Below are 11,476 nucleotides of genomic sequence, written 5' to 3' on the forward strand. Positions count from 1 at the left end.
GTATCCTGGGTAAAGTCTGAATTAAACTGAATATTAGTCTTAAACACTGCAGCTATTAAAATATAGATCAAACAGGCATTTGGAGCTGCTGGAGAGACCTTGGCAGCGAGCTCAGAAACTGTTTTATTCACCAATGAATGTCGTGCTGCACTGAATGCTCACAGTGAGAAGGTGGTACAGTGATGAGCTGGAATATTAAGAAGTCAGATGATTGGCACCTTTAGAGTCCCTGAGGATGTTAGGATGGCCTCCACATATCCTCCATGGATGCCTAAATAACACTTTCCTGCAATGACAATAAAAGACGAACCATAGCATTTATTTCCATGCGCAAAAGCAACAACCAATGCTGCACAAATATCACCGGCTCCTTGGCTTCTATGGGAATAAAAGGAGAAAATGTATGCAAAGGCCGCCATCATCCTTGACCTCCAGCCTTAAAGGGAAGGTCTATGAGTATCTATGAGAAGCAGCAGCTCTCTATAAAACTACTGCATCATGTAAGTAATCATGCAAGCTACATGCTAAATACTGAAAGTATTATACTAATGATTTAAAGAAATCATCATAATAAACATAAAATCTATGACTATGTTGTATAAATCTTGTTCTCTGTAAGTGCACTGGTTGCTGTGTGACCTAACAACAATAATACATTTTCTAGCTTTATTTTAAAATTAAGTCGTAAGAATTCTTTTTTGTTGTTGTTGTTGTTTTTTTGGGCTTTTGAATATTTAACGGCCAATATTCATATGTGTAAAACAATGAAATGACCTTATGTGTGCAAAATTACAGAACCAATCAGTGTTTTTCTGTTAATTGTCACTAATTGTATCTAATTTTAGAAATAAATGTATGCATGAATTCAATCATTTCATCTTTTCAGTACAAAGGAAAGATCTGTAAAATTCAGATAAATTTGTAAGTATATTTGAACAATCTTTTTTGGTGTGAAAATTTTTATTTTCTTTAACAAAATGTTATTTAAATGGTTATTCACAGGTACTGTTTTTTGCAATTTTTCTTTTGCACTAGATATGTAAATTCATTGTCTATTTATGTACTTTATTGATATTTTAGTTTTATCCTAAAATACAGAAAAAAAACTGTAAAAAAAAAAAAAAAGGGACAAACATTCTGTAAAATTATTATTATTATTTTTTAAACAACAACAACAAAAGACAAATATATGTATATATTTTTACATCAATAATTGCTAAATAATGAGGAGTGATGCTGCATGTCTGGGGAGCTGCAGGGTGATGCTGGCTCCGTCCTGTCAGGTGGAGAAGCACAAAACAAAGGACCTCAGTTGTGTCCCTTCTCATATGCTGTATATCTCATAGTGTCTGCACAGTGTTAGGGAACACTTTGTCCTCACTGGACATGTACACGCTCCTTACATATGTAAAAAGTCAATCAAGAACATCCACATTCATAGTGACACTTGTCATACTTTGATAAACATCTGGAGCAAAAGCTGATGATGATCACAGTTAATGAAGTTACATAAGTTGCCCAGCAGAGAACCACATCTCATGCCCGGAGGCAACTTCCTGTTCAAGCCTTGAAATAAGTGTTGAGTGATTTCTCCTCTGTCTTTTTCTCTCGTTCAGCACATGAACCACAGGAGAATTTAATGGAGCCTGAAGACTCCCTTCACACCAACAGCACCCTGAGTCTCAACTCCGTGGGTTTTACAAGACTTTCCCTGTGACTTGTTTTTAATTAATCCAAACATTTTGCTCCCCGGTGGTGTGGTCCCTGTGAAAGAAGGGCGAATACGATGTTGTTCCTCCCCACCACTCTTTTCTTTTCTCTGTTCAAGTAGAAAAACTGTACATTTGTACTAATTTCACTGGACGATTGGAGAATTGCGATGCAGCAAAGCAAACCACAGTGGAGATGACTGACAAGAAAAAGATAGAACGATGAATAAATGAATCAATTCATTACACTAGTTAAATAGTTGCATTGCAAAATGACAGAATATACATAAAGTATATGCGTGGCAATGTGTCCAGGCCGGTCTGGATGTCATGTAGATTTCTACCTTTTGCTCCTAAAAGGGAGTAAAGTTGTCTTGAATTTGCATATATATAGGGTATCAACATATACATTGAGTGCATGCATGCAGAAGAATTTTAAAGTCAAATATTAATGCAGTTCCACTTACTTGTAAAGGTTTTCTTACAGTGTAAAGAGAAGCTCTGGTAAAAAAAAAAGAAACAGTAGGATGCTGTAATATCTAAAAATGGTAAAGACGGTGAAAATAACAACAAATATCTGTAGAATGCTGTGAGAAATATTAAATAATAATCAATACTGAGTCAAATGAAAACATTTTCTTGTGACAATATTTTTTATTTATTTTTTTGCTATATTTTTGCCATTATTTTGTCGCCTCCCTGTGTCAGGAAATGTGCTGGTTTTATTTTATTATGAATAAACTGGAGGATTAGAGTTTAGAAAGTTGGTAAGAAAAAAAATTCATTCAGTAGAGAAGTGTCACAAGGCTGAAAACAGTTGAGTTCATCAGATGCTTACTTTTATTTTTTATTTTTTTTGTTTTCACTGCTGGAGTCAGTTTTCCTTCAAACTTAGTTCTCATCATTTTCATACATAAGCTAGAGGCATCTTTTCCCCCATTTCTTTCAATTAATTCTTTTAATGTCACTTTCATTTATTCTATAAATCATCCTACTTTACCCTTTATGTCTTTCTATTTTTCTTATCTTTAGCTTGTCTGTGTTTGTTTTGCTGTTTTAATGCACATCATCTTTTTTATTCTTTTATTTGTTCTTTCTATCTGCGAAACCCTTTCAATTTTCAGTGTGTATGATTGGCTTTGGACGTAAATTTGCCTCACAAACGCGTGAGTGTTGCGACCGACTTGTGCTATTTGATATTAAAACGAATGGATTGTTACCATTATTTCAGCAATTAATTTACTAAGCCTGTTGCTATTAGAAAAGCTGTTGCATAAAATCATTATTATCTGTACCTCACCCACTCCTGCCTTTTAAATGCCAATCCAACAAAACTATAAACCAAAGTCAAGTTAAATGGCAGTTACGTTGCGTCTTTGTTGTGTCTGCATTACCTTTGCCAACAGTTGTTTTGATCATCAGTTTATCTAAAGGCTGTTACTTGATCAGATGTTTGATCCATGAAATGTCAAGGTTGTCAAGGTTGATCACATGAAACAGCATGCTTTGTCCATTTTTAAAACCTAAACATATTCTCCTCACTCTCCTCCTCATGGCATCATGAAATAATATGTTAATATAATATTGACAGACAAATATCATCAACTTCCTGTAGTTTCTGGAGTGCTACAGCTCACTCCATTTTCATTTGTTTTGAATTTTATAATGTGTGTGTATGAATTTTATACTAGTTCCTCTTTTTTTTTTTTTCAAAGGATCCACAACTTTAAAGGAACTACGACAAAAATGAAGGACCTTTTAATATACAATCAAATACCTTCATGTCCCTCTGACTGACCCTGCCCATCTCATATTAACTTCATGTGAATATTGTTTCATAATTTAATTTGAGCCCTGTTTTCCTCAATCCAAATATTAACATAATCAAAATATGTCCAAATGCAGTATCTGAATCATGGGAAGCTGCATTTTTTTTTTTTGATAATGATAAAATGTGTGAGAACAAACTGCTTTAAATGTGGCATTGTGCTGCTACAGGGCTGCATGGTGGCGCAGTTGGTAGCACTGTTGCCTCGCAGCAAGAAGGTTGCCGGTTCACGTCCCGGTGGGGGCACCGGAATATTTCTCCGGCTTCCTCCCACAATCCAAAAACATGTTGAGGTTAATTGGTGATTCTAAATTGTCTGTAGGTGTGAATGTGAGTGTGCTTGGTTGTCTGTCTCTAAGTGTAGCCCTGTGATAGACTGGTGACCTGTCCAGGGTGTCTCCTGCCTTCGCCCTAAGTCGGCTGGGATAGGCTCCAGCCCCCCCGCGACCCTAGTGAGGATTAAGCGGTGTATAGATAATGGATGGATTGTGCTGCTACAGACATGTGATCATCATTTTTAGAATTTCTTAAGTGGGGAAAAAAAACAAAAGACCATTCCCCCTAAAATTGTGACTCATATTGCAATCAATATATATACATAAAAATAATCACTATTTGCTCTCAGTGCAGCCTTATGATATAAATAACAGCTCAGCAATGGCTGCAAGTTGCTTTACTTGAACACGCTTATGATGAATAGATCGAATGCTACTTTAAAACCTTATCCGCCTGGCTTCAGACTTCACAAATCACACTTTTACTTGAAAATACATATTTAACATATGAGGGAATGTGATGATTTTCCATGTATAATCCGACTTTATTTGCATTGCACCATTTTTACTCTTAATTAAGGTGAGAAATACGTCGCAATGCGTTGCACAGTGTTAACAATTCCTCATCCTGATAACAATTGTAAAAAAAATGCAATTTCAACAAAGCTGAGCAACAATCCACAGAGACCCAAGTAACAGCCCTTGAGTGGCTAATACAAGCTGCAAGGCGATGCATAATAAGGACGCTGGAGCTCAAAGAATAATCAACCTGCTGATCCTATCTGTTCTTTACATTCTATTCAGATATGAAAGATTGTTAGTCAAACGTCCATTTATCCATTTTAAACCTACTTTGTTCTGCTTAGGGTCGCCGGACGGCTGGAGCTGTTCCCAGCTGACATTTAATTATTGATTCATATTCATACCAAGGTGGCAGCGCAGGAGGACACGTTTCATTACTTTTAGGAGCGTTTCCCTTCAGGAATCAGTCAGGACTCCTGGATCAATGTCGTCTTTGTGTGGTAACTGCTAAATCTCCAAAATAAAACCAGGTTATGTAGATCACAAATAACTGTGAGGAGATGCTGTACCACCCTCATAACATTTAGAAATAGACTTTTTGAAGAGCTAAAATAGAGATAAACACTCTGTAGATATCTAAATATCATCGGCCATTTGCATATTCTAAATTGCAGAAAAACGGGAGACAACAACAACAACAACAAAAAGACAAATAAAGCGGGTGTTTTTGTGGAGCTCCAAGAGACAGACTCTTGTTCTCTGGACAGCTGATGCATCACAGCTCAATAAGTAAGAACTAAATAAACGGCTACAGTCACTGCTCACTGATGTGCAGGATGAAAGAGACACCTGTGTGTGCCGGAAAGCAGCTGGTGTTTGGTTGTAGTTGGATCCACTGCGAGAGAACGAATCATTAAGTGTTCTCTGATCGGTTTGTGCACCGAAGGAAACATGCATACATATGTTATCGTGGCAGGAACCTTCCTCTTTCATTGAGAACACACAGCAGCGTGGTGCGAATATGCAGTGGAGTATACTTTATGAACTCAGTGAACTGCAGGTCGTATTTCTGTCATGCAGCAGTAAACGGGGTCGATGTGCAGGATGAGGAAACCCTGAAAAAAGAGAGCATGTCAAATAGGCCTTCATGACACGTGACACTTCAAAGTCACCTTTACGATGTAGCCGTTTTCTCTCTTTTTGTGATACAGCTTCTGAAGGAAGGCTGCAATAAGTTGTCAAGATCATCCCAGAAAAATCTGATCAGTCACATTAGGCTCTTCTTAGCAAAAACAAAAACTACAAAAATCTCTTTTAGTTCCAGTTCAGTGTTATCATCTACTTACTGTGTGTTCCTGCAGTTTATTCTGAGCTACAGAGGAATCGGAAGTTCAGGCAAACAGGTGACCTCAGTGTGTTGTCAGAATCACAATCAGAAATACAGTTACAGATGCTCCCAATCAAAAGTCTTAAAGAAGTAGGAAGTGAAAATATATAATAAAATATAAAGTATGAATATGAAAATAAAATAAACACAAAAATATAACACAAAATAAATAGACATTCTGCTGTTGTAAGTGTATGAACAATGTAATAACAATAGTACTACCATCTGGATTATTGCACATGTACATGTACAGTTATCATGTACATTTGCTCTTTCCTATATGCACTGTTTTAGTATTTTAAAAAAAGACTTTAGTTGCCCTTTAATTTGGCATATTTTTCACCCCAATCAAACTGGCTGCTTTAATAGAGAGCAGAACATGTCACATCTGCATCACAAACATCATCTGTTCTCGTTTAGTGACACCCTGCAAATGTACACTGAGGATCCAAAACCGAGCATGTAATATGATTTAATGTGAGACACGACGCACAGAAAACAATCTATGGAGCTCATTTTAGCACATGATGTATCTCCAGTTAATGAATGTGCCTTTTGTTATTTTCGTTGCTGGCAGGTTTTCAGAAATCATCTTTGAAGCTTGTTGACTTGTTAACTCCTTAACTGGAGATATAGATAAAGTTAATTAGGCAGCATCTCCATCCAGCCGTCTATACTTACATCTCAAAATTATCAAGCCTTCAGAACAACTTCTGCTCAACCATCTTTAATTTGCCTGAAAAGTTTACGGTATAAAATATGGATTTTTATAAAGGTCATTGTGAATTTTAGCTTGGTATGTTAAATACTTTCCAGCATAATTGGCTACAGATCCACTTTGAACATGTTTTTTTTTTACACATTAAAATCTGAGGCTATGTTTAAACTAAAACTTTTTTCTCATCACGCCATTGAATCCAAATCTGCAGTAATGAACAAGTACATCAAATAATCTCTGAATATGGACGAGTTTACAAAACAGAAAAAATCATTTAAGCTGTCATGACAAGTCCCATCTTTAAGCACATGTTAGCAAAACAATTGACAGTCAACTAGTGATATTTTCTAACCTTTTTGTAGTTGCACGTTACCATAATGGACTGCAAGGTGCAGCAGTGGTTAGCACTGTTGCCTCTCAGCTACAAGGTCGCTGATTCGCGCCCCAGTGAGGACAACTGCGATCTTTCTGCATGTTCTCCTCGTGCAGCGTGGGTTCTCTCCGGGTTCTCCGGCTTCCTCCCACAAGGTCCAAAAACATGCTGAGGTTAATTGGTGATTCTAAATTGTCCGTAGGTGTGAATGTGAGTGTGCTTGGTTGTTTGTCTCTAAGTGTAGCCCTGTGATAGACTGGTGACCTGTCCAGGGTGTCCCCTGCCTTCACCCTAAGTCAGCTGGGATAGACTCCAGCCCCCCCACGACCCTAGTGAGGATTAAGAGGTGTATAGATGATGGATGGATGGATGTTACCATAATATGGAACTAAACACATAGAATACTTTATAATGTGAAATACTTGATCACAAAAATGGAAAAAAAAATGTTGAATGCTCATACCTGATCGAGCAGGTATGGCAAGCTGCACCACAAAAACAAAAATATTGTTAAGTCTAAGTCCTGAATTAGGGACTTTTATCTTTAATACTTCCTGAGATACTGTCAGTCAAATAGAGTCCCAAATGTCAATGCAGGAAAAAACTTGCTAAAAGTGGGACGACGGGCAAATTTTCAAAAACTTATCTTGGAAAGTACTTGATATATTCATCTAAAATTTCCATAAATAGTATGATTAAAAAGTTCCAAGCAAATCAGAGATGTTTGAGCAGACGGTTAATAGATAAGATGAAATCACCCTATTCCAGCTTTGTCCTGTACAGGGTTGTTGAACTCTGGAGTGTGTCCCACCTGCCATAAGAACAACCCTCGACAACTGGCCACACATCCACCCATTCATGACTTTTGCGTCAACATGTCCTGAAGTGACAGGACCCTCTGAAGCAAGCATCAAACTGCACTGTCACCGTACAATCCATACATGTGATCAAAGGATAATGTGTTTCCCCATACATCGAGTTAGACAAGAGGGGGTAATCTCTATTCTACTCCTGTCCTCTCTAATCCACTCCATAGTGGAAAGCAGCTGTTAAAACCTTATGTAACCGTTTCATCAAGCAACAGGCTTTAGCAACGGCACACAAAAACATGAAAGAACTCATTAGAAAGATGAAAAAATACATTACTACATGACATTACCGAATCTGTCAGATGTTCAGTCCGAGGCTGAATCTCTTTGTCCCTTATTTATCAGCCCATACAGTCACATCTGGCATCACCTCAGGATGATACTTGGAGAGAGAAGGGTTGGGAAATAGCAGGATACATCACAGCAGTACAGACTGTCCAGAGCCTGCAGCAGCTCACTTGAAAGAAGAACAAGTATTTTGATCAAAAAGCTCCTGAAGCTTCAGGATTCCTGATTTTTTCCCCAGTATTATTTTTGGCTTGGGTGCTCGTCAGTTGCTTTGTGCTCACTCTGGTTATTTAGCACTAACGGTTAAAAGAAAAAAAAATCCACCAATGTTGATATATATGAGCTTAAACCTGTTGAATAGATGTTATTTAGTCTCTCATGACCAGCCAAGAGTGCAAATCTGTGTCCTGCAGAGCAGCTGACGTCATTGGACAATTAAATATTCACCCCTTGTGATTTCTGTGTATAAATCCATGGATGGATATCTTTGAGAACTAAAAGTACACTGTGGCCGCGTGATGAAAGTCTGACCACCTCTGTCAGAGTAGATGTTTTCTCCATTTGTAATGTTTTTGGAAAAGCTGTTTCCTCCTGAGAAAATTATAGGTCTCTCTAGGGAATCTGTTGTTCAGCATTGCATTAGAAGTGGCAAAGTAGCAAACTCGTGCTCAGTGTGTTGCCCTCAAGAAAAAAAACGTAGTGTGCAACTGAGAAACTCTGTGGGCTATATGGAGCGGTGATCTGAAGGGCCACTATTCAAGGTTGACAGCTAGAACATCCCCAATAGTTGAGGAATAAAGTACACATTGATTAAAAAATGGACGCCCTTGCCAGGAAATGCTGCAGTTGTCGCACCAAGCTTTGAAATGTGTTTTTGTACTCTCAAATGGATTGAAAAGGGCAAATAACTAAAGCTAAGAATGCACGAATCTATGAGGTGAATGCATCAACATCTGATTAATCATGGGAAAATCACAGGGTGCAAGTTTTGATGCAAACAATAAATCAGATATTAGCAAAGCCACAGTTGTTCTAGAGCGCTTCACTGGTCCCCTAAAGGAAAGGGCAGTTGCTCCACTAAGAAAATCTAAATAAAAACTACCCGATTTCCAGGGCTTACCTGAAAATATGACTAATGTGGTGTCAGACTTTCCATCCCCGCGGTATATCTGGTCAATCATTCCACACATATTAAAGAACAGCGCACAACCTCTGACTGTCGTTTTTTCCCTGTGTGGGTCCAGGATTATCAGACTAGCTTGGTTTATTTATGATTTCCCAAACTCTTAAAATTCTGTCCATATGTGATAATAATCTAATTACTCCTTTACCAACAGTCAGATAAAAACATCCCAACAGCTGCTTGAGGACAGTCGCTATGTAACAAACGATTTAACTGCAGATTATAAACTGAACCTCTGTGGGGCAGCTCACTTGTGAAGAGAAGTACACGATGTCATCTGCTGATCGATCCCGTTCATATGCATCCTGCTGCTATATTTAAGAAAGAAGGCTTTTAGGAAACTCAGATTCCTACAATCAGCTGGGAGCGGCAAACTAAACGCCTGTCTAGTTTTGTCAAACCCTGGATTATACTCTCATTTATCTGATCTGTTAAAATCTGTTTTACTTGCAGTAAAGTTGTGTTTTTCCATTGGTAACAGCACACTGTGTGTTATTTGCTCTCAGTGTTGTGCTCTCCAGTGTGTTGCTTGTGTAGTTGACTGATGTAGTTGAGAGTTGTGCTGCGTTGGAAGTGATACAAAAACACTACTAACTCCAACTTACTGAGATAGTCGTCTTTTACAAAAAAGCAACCAGGGGACTCATTCAGACGTGAACCGACACTATAATGGAAAAATACTGCATCTGCATGAAGAATGTCAAAGCAAGTTTCACTAACTTTCATTACAGCTGAGTGGAAAGGTTACAGGCCCAAAAATGTGTTCTCATAACATCTAGGTAAAAGATTAGTGGCCGTACATGGGAAGAAGAAGTTGTGCATCCTATGTGTTTAGACGTCTTGATGTCTGATCCAATGTGTTCAGTCTTCTAATGTCTGTGGATGAGTACACCCTGTCCACCCAGCTGTTGTTTTCCAGCATGGGATTGTTCTACTACCACTGGAGTAAAGACCATGCATGTACATGTATGAGAATACTACGCTGCCTGCACTCATGTGTGCTCTCCTGCAGACTGCTTGCATTCTGTATGACCTGTACCTTCAAAGCTTTGAATAAAACAAGACAAAGACAACTTGGACTACTGGACTTTATTAAGATCATAGAAAATTTCCACAACAACACATTCAGATGCTGTCAGATGAATGGAAAGTAGTGCATGTGTGGAAGGCGCTTTAGTCTTGTTTTGGTCTGTCCTGTGATATCATCAGCAACTTTTCCTCATCAGTTGTGTGAATATTCACAATAAAACCGTTCTGCCCAGTAGGTATACAGATGTTTTAAAGTCCAAAAGTTTGATGGAGTTAAGCTGAACCTGATTAAAGGTTGCTGAAAGAAGTACAACCTCCAATGAACAATCAGCACCACAGTGGATGAAATTTTATAGCTCTGCTATGAAGAAGTGTTGAACTGTGTTCCCACAGTTTATCTGTTGATTTTCAAAGGGCCTGTATTGTATTGTATTGCTGGGAGACTGAGCTTTAAAGATGTTGGCGATACCCCGCTTTGGGGAAGTGATAATTGAATACTTGGTGTGAATTTATTATGGTAGCTAAGCAAAACCACTCATGTGTTCACGACTAAGGCTTTCTTGGAAAACTGCATTTGATTATGTACTTCAATAGATCGCCTTGAACAGTAAATGTGTTCAGTCCATACAGTCCTCCAGGTTATATGTCATCTATCTACTTGATGCCAAAGAGTAATACGACACATATAAACTGGTGGTTCTTGGAAACTCAAGTGACTTTGAACAGATACACAAAACATCATGTTCATTACAGTGAAACAGAACACAGGGAGACAACGTGTGATTGTGGAAACCAATAATGCAGCTGACAGAAAACTTTTTAAAAAGATTTGTATTTGATTAAAAACAACAACATTAATCAATCTATACATTGCTGTGAATTTGTCCCCAGGACACGAGGATGTTTCTACATTCGAGTCGTTTTAATGTCAGTGTGTCGAAATTGAGCAAAACTAAATATGCAGAATTATTTTATTTAATCAGTGTTCTCAATGTATTATATATGATGAATGGTTAAATCAGAATATACAAAACATACAATGTGAGTGCCAACGCAGAGTAAAAAACATTTCCCCAGATTGCCTGACAACAACAAAAAGCTTTTTGTTTTATGTAGAAATGTCTAAATTGACTTGACGGCCGTGACTGGAATGGAAGCTCAAACTATGAGGCAGTGGTGGCAGAATAAGAAAGTTATTTATTTACAGCTTTTCAATCCAGAGGGGAAATCAGAGAGAGGGGAAAAAAAACTCTCTTCGTGAATGACTGGGGAAATATGAACTGATTGACACCGCA

Source organism: Stegastes partitus, unplaced genomic scaffold (assembly GCF_000690725.1).
Source record: "Stegastes partitus isolate 25-593 unplaced genomic scaffold, Stegastes_partitus-1.0.2 Scaffold339, whole genome shotgun sequence".
In the NCBI taxonomy this organism is placed as follows: Eukaryota; Metazoa; Chordata; class Actinopteri; family Pomacentridae; genus Stegastes; species Stegastes partitus.